Below are 9562 nucleotides of genomic sequence, written 5' to 3' on the forward strand. Positions count from 1 at the left end.
TGCGCCCTATGGCAAAAACAAACAAACAAACACAAAACAAAACAAAAGCAAAATCTAGAAAAAAAAAAAAAAACTAACACAAACAAAAAGCCCCCATAAATCTGAAATAACCCATTTTTGGTTCACTCCATTTATCACTTCCTTATAGACAAATCCCAACTCCTTGTACTCAACATTGAAGACATGCTCTTTCTGTACAGAGATGCTTGAGTACATCTTTAAACTCGTTGTTATGTTTACATTATAAATGCTTTCGTGGATGTCTTTGAAAGACAGAGACGTTCTCTTCCTGGCTGACCGAATCTTCCTCCAGCCCCTGCGCAGCCCCAGTTAGGAGAACACGACCGTTGCAGGCGCTTCAGCCGGAGCTGGAAGGGCCATGTGGATTGAGCAGAACTGTCAGTGGGCCTTCAGAAGCAGAAACTAAACAGACAGCCTTGTTAATTTAGCATATAGACTTGGAATGCGGTACTACATTCATCATCTCATCAAAATTCAATTAAAATGGAAGCTCCTGGCCAAAGAAAGGAGCCAGTCGACCCCTCCATTTTTTATTTTTTTTGGAAGAGGAGTTCTTGGAACATCTCTAAGCCCTTAATGGCTCTTTATTATGGGAGCCAATTTAAAACAATTGTTCCAGCGTTGGAATGACCCCTTATACTAAGAGTTAGAATTTGTGCCTCTTATAATTGCTATTAATTTAAAGCCTGCTGGCGCTAGCGAGGGTGGCCCTGTAAGAAGGTGAGTTTAAGGTTTTTCTTTCTATGGGGACTTTTGATCTACTTAAAAACCTTACATTCCTATGGGATCACTGTTTTTATTTTTATTTTTTTCGAGAGTTTTCTTCTTCTTTTTTTTTGCTATAGGGCACGTGCGCTTGCCAGACAGACAGAGAGAGACAGAGAGACAGAAAGCAAGAAATCACCCCCCAGGGGGGATGGCCACGCCGCAATCCCTTCTCCTCCATTCTCCTCTCGGGATCTTGGGCACGCACGCACACGCGCCCGGCGTGAGTTTTAAGCCACTGGGTCTGGGACGCGAACCGTGGTTGACTACATGGGAGTCCAGTGACATAGCCATTACGCTAACTGCTGGTCCTCAGGATCACCTTTTATAAGGCAGAGAATGTGGAGCAGCAATTATTCACTTAGCCCAGATCCATTTCCTGATTTTAAAAAGAAACAAAAACCAAAAACGTTATTTGCTCACAGGTACCAGACTTCCAGTAGGAAGAAGGTGAGCCCACAGGTCTGCTAACAAGATTTGCCGTGTTAAATGCAATTGCGTTTCAAATTTTAAGCAGTTAAATGTCTTCGTGTGTTCTTTTCTTCCTACTGGAATCCCGTGAGGATGAACATGGACACACAGCCGCTTTGCAGGGGGAGGGTTTCTCCTGGTGCATCGTTTCTCAAACCAATCTTCTCTCCTGAAATTCAATTTCCGAAGCGCCTTCCAGTCCGTAAGCCGGGTGGCTGCCATGAGTCCACTTCACATGTTCACAAGGACCTGAAATCGAAGCAGCTCCAGTAGCCAGACACACTGCAGACGATCGGGTAGGGCATTTCCACCAAACGGACGCAACTCCTTTAACCTCTCAGTAGCTGTGCCCTTCAGCCTCCAGGCTCCTGAAGGGAATCACCCTGGCTTTGAAATAAACAGGGTGAATCTCTCTGGGTTAAGTATTGGCGTGTCTCCCTGTGCACAATTCATTTTTCTGGTGCTTTGGCCCAAATACTGTCAATTGGAGGCTTGCCTTGTGGTTAGAAGAATCAAAACTATAGTTTCCTAATGTACTTTCCAAAGAACCCATGAGAAGCCTGCCCATAACCTGTCTCTGCTCCAAGCTTTAATATTTAAATATTAAATATAGTCTTTTCCATTCTGTCAATTGAAGAAACAATACCGTTTTTTTGTTTTTTTTTTTGTTTTTTGTTTTATTTTTTTTTAGAGGTTTTTGCTATAGGGCGCGTGCGCTCGCCAGACAGACAGACAGGGACAGAAAGCGAAAAATCACACCCCAGGGGGGATGGCCACGCTGCAATCCCTTCTCCTCCATTCTCCTCTCGGGATCTTGGGCACGCACGCACACGTGCCTGGCGTGAGTTTAAGCCACCGGGTCTGGGAAGCGAACCGTGGTCGACTATGTGGGAGTCCAGCGACATAGCCATTACGCTAACTGCTGGTCCCAACAATATAGTTTTAAAAAACGATCAAAGAAATACAACATTAGATTTGATGGGGGAAACGATTCATTTGGATTTGACCACAACTGGCTATTTTCTTCATTTTTTTATTAAAATATTTTTTAATTAATTTTTTGTTTGTTTTGTTTTGTTTTGCCATAGGACATGTGCATTTGCCAAAGAGAAGCAGTTAGGGGGGGAAGTGAGAAATTATCGCCCTGGGGGCATGGCCATGCCAAATCCCTTCTCCTCCATTCTCCTCCTGGGATTTTGGGCACGCATGCACCTGGTGTGGTTTTTGTTTTTTTTTTTAAGATTATTTTATTCTGTTTAGTCTTATTTTTAAATTTGCACATGTATTCTCCAGAGAGAGACAGAGAGGGAAAGTGAGAAAGTAAACTGCCAGGTCTGGGATTTGAACCACTGTCAATCATGTGGGAGTCCAGTGCCTTAATCACCACTCCAGCTGCTGGTCCCCCTGGTGTGGTTTTTTTTTTTTTTTTTTTTTGAGAGATTTTCACTGTAGGGCGCGTGCACTCGCCAGACAGACAGAGAGAGACAGAGAGACAGAAAGCGAGAAATCACCCCCCAGGGGGGATGGTCACACCGCAATCCCTTCTCCTCCCTTCTCCTCTCGGGATCTTGGGCACGCACGCACACGCGCCCGGCGTGAGTTTTAAGCCACCGGGTCCAGGACACGAACCACGGTCGACTACGTGGGAGTCCAGCGACATAGTCATTACGCTAACTGCTGGTTCCCCCCTGGTGTGGTTTTCAAGTCACAGGGTCAGGACTTGTGGTTGGTCATGTGGGAGTCTAGAACCTGAACCGTCATGCCACTTGCTGGCTCCTTGTTTCTTAATGGAACTGTGTTGTTAAAAATGACCAGCCTGGATCGCACATGGCCGACCACGCAGTTTGAGTCCTGACCAGGGAGCTTCAAAAACACACCAGAGGTGTGCATGCGCACGTGCCCACAATTCCCAGGGGGGGATGGAGACGGGGTTGTCACATGGCCATCCTTTCTAGGGGTGCTTTCTCATTTTCCACTTTGACTCTCTCTGGTGAGCCCATGTACCCTCTGGCAAAAATTTAAAAAAAAAAAAATCATTTCCCTTTACTCAGCCTGAAGACCCACCAGACTTAATGTTTCTATAAGCCGCTTGGGCTCAGAACTGCCTCACCGCTGAGTGAAGACAACTTTCTAGAATCTTTATGATCGACCTAAAAAGAGATATCAAACTATTTTCTCTCGTTTTTGTTTCCCCCTAAAAGGGAAAGTGAGGAGGGTGTTCTTGAAGAAGGAGAAATAAGAAGAAATGGTGAAAAACAGACATTAAAGATAGGGAAGGTGTTATTGAGGCCAGCAGGGGACGGCCACACCGCAACCCCTTCTCCTCTGTTCTCCTCTTGGGATTTTGGGCACACACATGCCCCTGGCGTGATTTTTACAGCCACCAAGTGTGGGACTGGAACTGCGATTGAACACGTGGGAGCACAGTGTCTTAACCTCCATGCTGACCCCTAAGAGCTGGTGTTTGAAGGACAGCAGATCCGGTTTAAAACCCGAAGCCTCTGACTCATCTTCATTGTCGTACTGCCGAGGGCAGAGGCCATGGGCTGTTCACCTCTAACGGGGTGCTTTTTCCTGCCTTAAAGGACATCCTTTTTCGTGACTACCTTGGAGCCCTCACAAACTGAGAAAGCGACAGCGCCGTGGCTGCTTTAAAGGCCCTGCCAGGACCGAACGCCCAGATAACTCAAGCCTAAGCTGTGTGTCACTGTAGAATTTGAGTCATCAAGACTCTGATAAATTTTCTCTGCTGCAGATGTACAAAATAACTTTTTTCTCTCTTCCCTCATTTTTCTTTTCAGATTATTTTATTTTATTCATTGTCTTTATTTATTTATTTATTGAAGTTGACCAGAGAGAGACAGAGAGAGAGAGAGAGAGAGAGAAGGAAAGCAAGAAAGCAAGCTGCCAGGTCCAGGACTCGAACCATAGTCAGTCATGTGGGAGTCCAGCCACCTTAACCACCATACCACCTGCCGGCCCTTTTTTCTCTCTTTTCTGATGTTTTTATTTTTCATAGTATTTCATATTCCCAGGGTAAGTAATAAGGATGATTACTGTGGATAAAACAAAAAAGTGAACAGATGGGACCAGCAGTTGGCATAATGGCTATGTCACTGGACTCCCATGTAGTCAACTGCGGTTCGAGTCTCAGACCCGGTAACTTACACGCTGGGTGTGTGCGCGTGTGCGTGCGTGCCCAACAACCCAAGAGAAGAATGGAGGAAAAGAGATTGCGGCGTGGTCATCCACCCGAGGGGTGACTTCTCACTTTCTGTCTCTCTGTCTCTCTCTGTTTTTCTGGCGAACGCAAGCACCCTAGAGCAAAAACCTCTAAAAAAAAGAATGATTTTATTTACTTATTTACTTATTTTAATGTGACCAGAGAGGGACAGAGCAAGAGAGAGAGAGAGAGGGACAGTGAATAAGCAAGTCATCAGGTCCGGGACTCAAACCACAGTCAGCCATATGGGAGTCCAGCATCCTTAACCGCCACGCCACCTGCCGGCCCCACATATAAGCTGATTAAGCCAGAAGAACCCTCTGTTAGCTGGTCTCTGAACAATAGAGAGGTGGGGGCTGTATTGGTGTTTGGGTTTCAGTGGACTGAAGGGACAGAGAATAGAAGGGGCGATGCCCTAGGCTATAGTGACTAAAGGAGAAGCCCGGCCAGTGGTCAAGCATGAGTTGTGGAAAACAAAACCAGGGCCCTCTGAAGGTCAGAAATAATCATAGCAAGGGCTGGATTTCCCATAGCTCCATAGAACGGAGCAAGCATTTATATTTGGGTATTGTGGGAGTCGATCCTGCATGTCTTGAACACTGGAGGCAGGTTCCATATGCATTACAAAACACGAGATATAATTTAATCACGTATCATAGGTTTACTTGTAAAAATGGAGCCCTAAGTAGAGTTTGATATCTTGCCTTTTTTTATATAGCATTTAAAAAGTAGTTTTCAGGGCTAGCTGGTGGCGACTGTGGGGAGGGGTAAGGTAGCTGGATCCCACATGGCAGATTAAGCAGTTCAGGTCCCGGATCCAGCAGCTTGGAAAACATGCCAGGAGCATATGCATGTGTGCCCACAATCCTGAGAGGAGATTGGAGGAGAATGGTTAAGCTGGATAAGTCCAGCAGGTTAAGGTGCTGGACTCCCACATGGCTGACTACGGTTTGAGTCCTGGACCTGGTGACTTGCTTTCTCACTTTCTCTCTCTTTTTCTTTCTCTCTCTGGTGAGTATGCATGCCCTACAGAAGATAAAAACCCAAACAAAGCACATAAAATTAAATAAATAATTCGTTAAAAGATAGTTTTCTATTGTTTCCGAATTTTATTTTATTTACTTCTTTCACAAGTGACAGAGACAGCATCCCCAACAGGGTCTTGTTGCATCCCCAGATTTTGGTCAGCCTAGGATCATGGGCATGTGTGCATTTGGCTTATTCAGGGAGGTCTCTGGACGTGAACCTGGACCCTTCCTGTGTGGGACTACCTGGAAAAGTTTTGTACGTGACCACTGGGCCACTGTTTGGCCCCCATACAGAATTTCATTGAAGGTATTTTAATCATTTAAATGAAATGTTTTGAAAATGCAATTTCTCAATAGCAGGAAAAGGATACACCAAAATTTTCAAAACTATTTGTTGTTAGACATGTAGGATGTTTTCCATTTTTTTTTTGCCTATATATAAATGACAATGTGATACAAGGAGGTCTATTATTACCATTTTTGAAATAGCTTAACAATACAATATGATACGAAAAAACAAGAAAATAATTATAAGAAAAGAGACAACATAGGTTGTCTTTTTTTTTTTTTTTTTCTTCTCTGCCGTAAGGGAAACCTTGTTGGGGTTACTTGTCTCTCTCATTCTCACTCATGGAAGAAATAAAACTTTTTTTGAAGAATTATTTTACTTAGCTTTATTTACTTATTTTCATTTGACCAGAGAGGGACAGAGAGAGAAAGAGAGACGGAAAGTGAGAAAGCAAGCTGCCAGGTCTGGGACTCAAACTGCGGTCAGCCATGGGGGAATCCAGTGCCTTTAACCACCACACCACCTGCTGGCCCCCAAATGGATACAGTTTTTTAAAAAAAGATATTCTTTATAGACCTCATGTCAGGGTAAAAGTCTTTATTATTTATTTATTTATTATTATTATTTTTTCTTTTTCTTTTTTTTGGAGAGGTTTTTGCTATAGGGCGCGTGCACTCGCCAGACAGAGAGAGAGAGAGAGAGAGAGACAGAGAGATAGAAAGCAGGAAATCACCCCCCAGGGGGGATGGCCACGCCACAATCCCTTCTCCTCCACTCTCCTCTTGGGATCTTGGGCACGCACGCACACGCACCCGGCGTGAGTTCTAAGCCACCGGGTCCGGGACGTGAACCACGGTCGACTACGTGGGAGTCCAGCGACATAGCCATTACGCTAACTGCTGGTTCCCAGCACTACAACTCTTAAGAAAATGAAACAATACAATTTCCCACAGCCACAACGGCAATCACTACCTGCCTACCAAACTCCAAAAAGAAATCCCAAGACGAGAATGAAGAAGGGATTACAGCACGGTCACCTCCCTGGGTGTGACCACTCTTGCCCTCTCTTTGTCTCTCTTTGGTGAACACATGTGCCTTATGGGGGCGGGGGGGACCAGACCACAGCTGTGGTGGCAATTAGGTGGTTACATCTTGAAAATGTCAAGGATCTCCCTGCTCTGACCATGCCTTGCAGCCGTGGGACAGTGTGCACACGTGGTCTGTTACTTGGGAGGACTTGGTGGTGCCAGCAGGGTGCTCTCTGCTCAGGGCATCCTTCATGCGTGGGTTGGCAACTGAGAAGCCCTCAGTGAGACAGATCGTGTGGACACAGGGAGCCAGGCACACTGGGCTGGGCCAGGAAAGGGTGGGAGTCAGGGAACCCCAGGGCTTGCCCTGTTTTCTCTAGCTGGTGCTGTACATCTCAGATCTCAGATAACTTCAGGGCGCTTGCCTGGTCTCTCCTGAGCGCTGTGTCTCATCTCAAAGACTTGAAGTCCTCCGTAGGAGGCAGTTCCCTGGTGACCTTTACAACCGAGGCAGGAGAAAGCTAGCAAATAACGTGGGTAAAGGGGCTGGAGCACCTGCCCATGTGGCTAGATAGAAAACTCAATTAGGGGACCAGCAGTTAGCATAATGGCTATGTCGCTGGACTCCCATGTAATCGACCTCAGTTCAAGTCCCGGACCCGGTGGCTTAAACTCATGCCAAGCGCATGTGCGTGTGTGCCCAAGATCCCGAGAGGAGAATGGAGGAGAAGGGATTGCAGCGTGGCCATCCGAAGGGATGGCAGCGTGGCCATCCCCCCCACCCCCCCGGGGTGCTGATTTCTCGCTTTCTGTCTCTGTGTCTCTCTCTGTCTTTCTGGCGTGTGCACACGCCCTATAGCAAAAACTTCTATTAAAAAAAAAGAAAAGAAAAAACTCAATTAGGGTAGAAAATTCCCCACCAAGGTAACTAGGTGGGAGATTCGTAGGGGATGCCTCACTGATTAGGCCTCATTTGATAAGGACATGAGATCAATCCGTGGGCCCAGCCAATGATCAGCCCACAGAATCTAGATTTAAAAATGATAAACCTCGTGGAATGTAACTGATGAGGCAGTACTTAAAAAATATATATTTTATTGAATGAATGAACTAATTAATTTAAATTTGACCAGAGAGGGAAAGTGAGAAAGCAAGCCACTGGGTCTGGGACTCCAACCGCTGTCGGCCACGTGGGAGTCCAGGGCTCCTAACCACCACACCACCTGCCACGCCCTGCCGGGGTGTTTTGAGCCACTGCTCCTCTGTCTACCCAGGCTCGCTCCTACCTCCCAGGAGTATACTTTTACTTAATAAACTACCTTTTCCATACACTATTTGTGTGTTTCATCAAGACCCTGGATGTCATCATGGAAGCCAGCCCGCAACACAAGACAGCTGCTAGGCTGGATTTTCCTTAAGCGAGGAGATCTCAGATAGCCCCCCGCCCCAACCCACACACGTGCAAACGCACATGGTGGATGGTGGCCATCCTCTGATGGGTAACTCCAGGCCGAAAGCCTCAGGAGGGAGTTCGAGTCCTCCAAGTACAAAAACCAACTCCCACCCCCACCACAATAATGAATGGGCAACCACATTGATTTGAGTATTTTATTTATAAATGTACATTTGCTATAAAAGCTGTTGCATTTTTAGACAACTTTTTCTTTTCTTTTCTTTTTTTTTTTTTTACTATTTCTCAGAGGCATTTTAGAATAAATATTTTAAAGGAAAGTTAGTGTAACTGGTAATAGAACATTGGCCCACCCAGAACAGTAACATTGTTTTGGACGGACTCACGCAGGAGGTGGATCATTTCAGTTCGTTAAATCTTACGCTGTGTATAGATCGCTATCATCGGTACTGCATTAATAACACTACATAGAAAGGAGGAGGAAATGTCGTGGAAGTCTGCTAGTGAAAAACAGAGAGTTACCCATTTGTTTCTTAAGAAAGAGAAGGGACGAGCTTTCGGTGAACGAGGAACAACACGCCGATCTTCTTCCTCGAGAACGATCCATCACTCACTTGCCTCTTCTGTTTCATAAACAAACCCATTTCCATGAGAGCTCATGAGAGCAGAGCATTATTTGTATTTATTTATTTATTTATTTTCCGGGGGAATCTCAAAGATGATTTGAAAAGAAATAGATCATGCTCATGAGGCCGCATGGGAAAACAAAAAAAAAAAACAAGAGCCAGTCTGCCTGAGCTGCCACGTAACAGACTCCAAATGCAATATAAATCAAATCGAAATAGAAACAGTTGGCAATTAGAATTTAGAAAATGTTGGAGATGATCCTGTTGCTGGTGACTAGGGTCTTCATTACGGGAAAGCGCGTTGGGAAAATGGGAGAATGGGGATTTAGGTTTCTTGACTCGACACTAGCTTCGATCCATGTACAATGAGCCTCGCTAAGAAATATGTATAAATGGGCCCGTGAAGCCCGAAGAGAATGCGCAGTATTCCTATAATCCTTACGTAATGAATGAAGTTCCACATGTAAAAAGGAGTCTATAAAAATCGGTTATGAATGACCATACTGTCCGCGTTCGGTGCAGTATGGAGGGGGTGAAGCAGTCCTCTGCTAAAATCATGCCAAGTGTAAACATCCACATTATCAAAATACTTCATAAAACATGCAGGTGGTTACTCAAAATATCGGGTTGAATCTGTACATGTTCCACACGTTTTCTTTCTTTCTTTCTTTTCTTTCTTTTTTTTTTTTTTTTTGAGTTT

Source organism: Tupaia chinensis, unplaced genomic scaffold, assembly GCF_000334495.1.
Source record: "Tupaia chinensis unplaced genomic scaffold, TupChi_1.0 Scaffold146907_1, whole genome shotgun sequence".
In the NCBI taxonomy this organism is placed as follows: domain Eukaryota; kingdom Metazoa; phylum Chordata; class Mammalia; order Scandentia; family Tupaiidae; genus Tupaia; species Tupaia belangeri.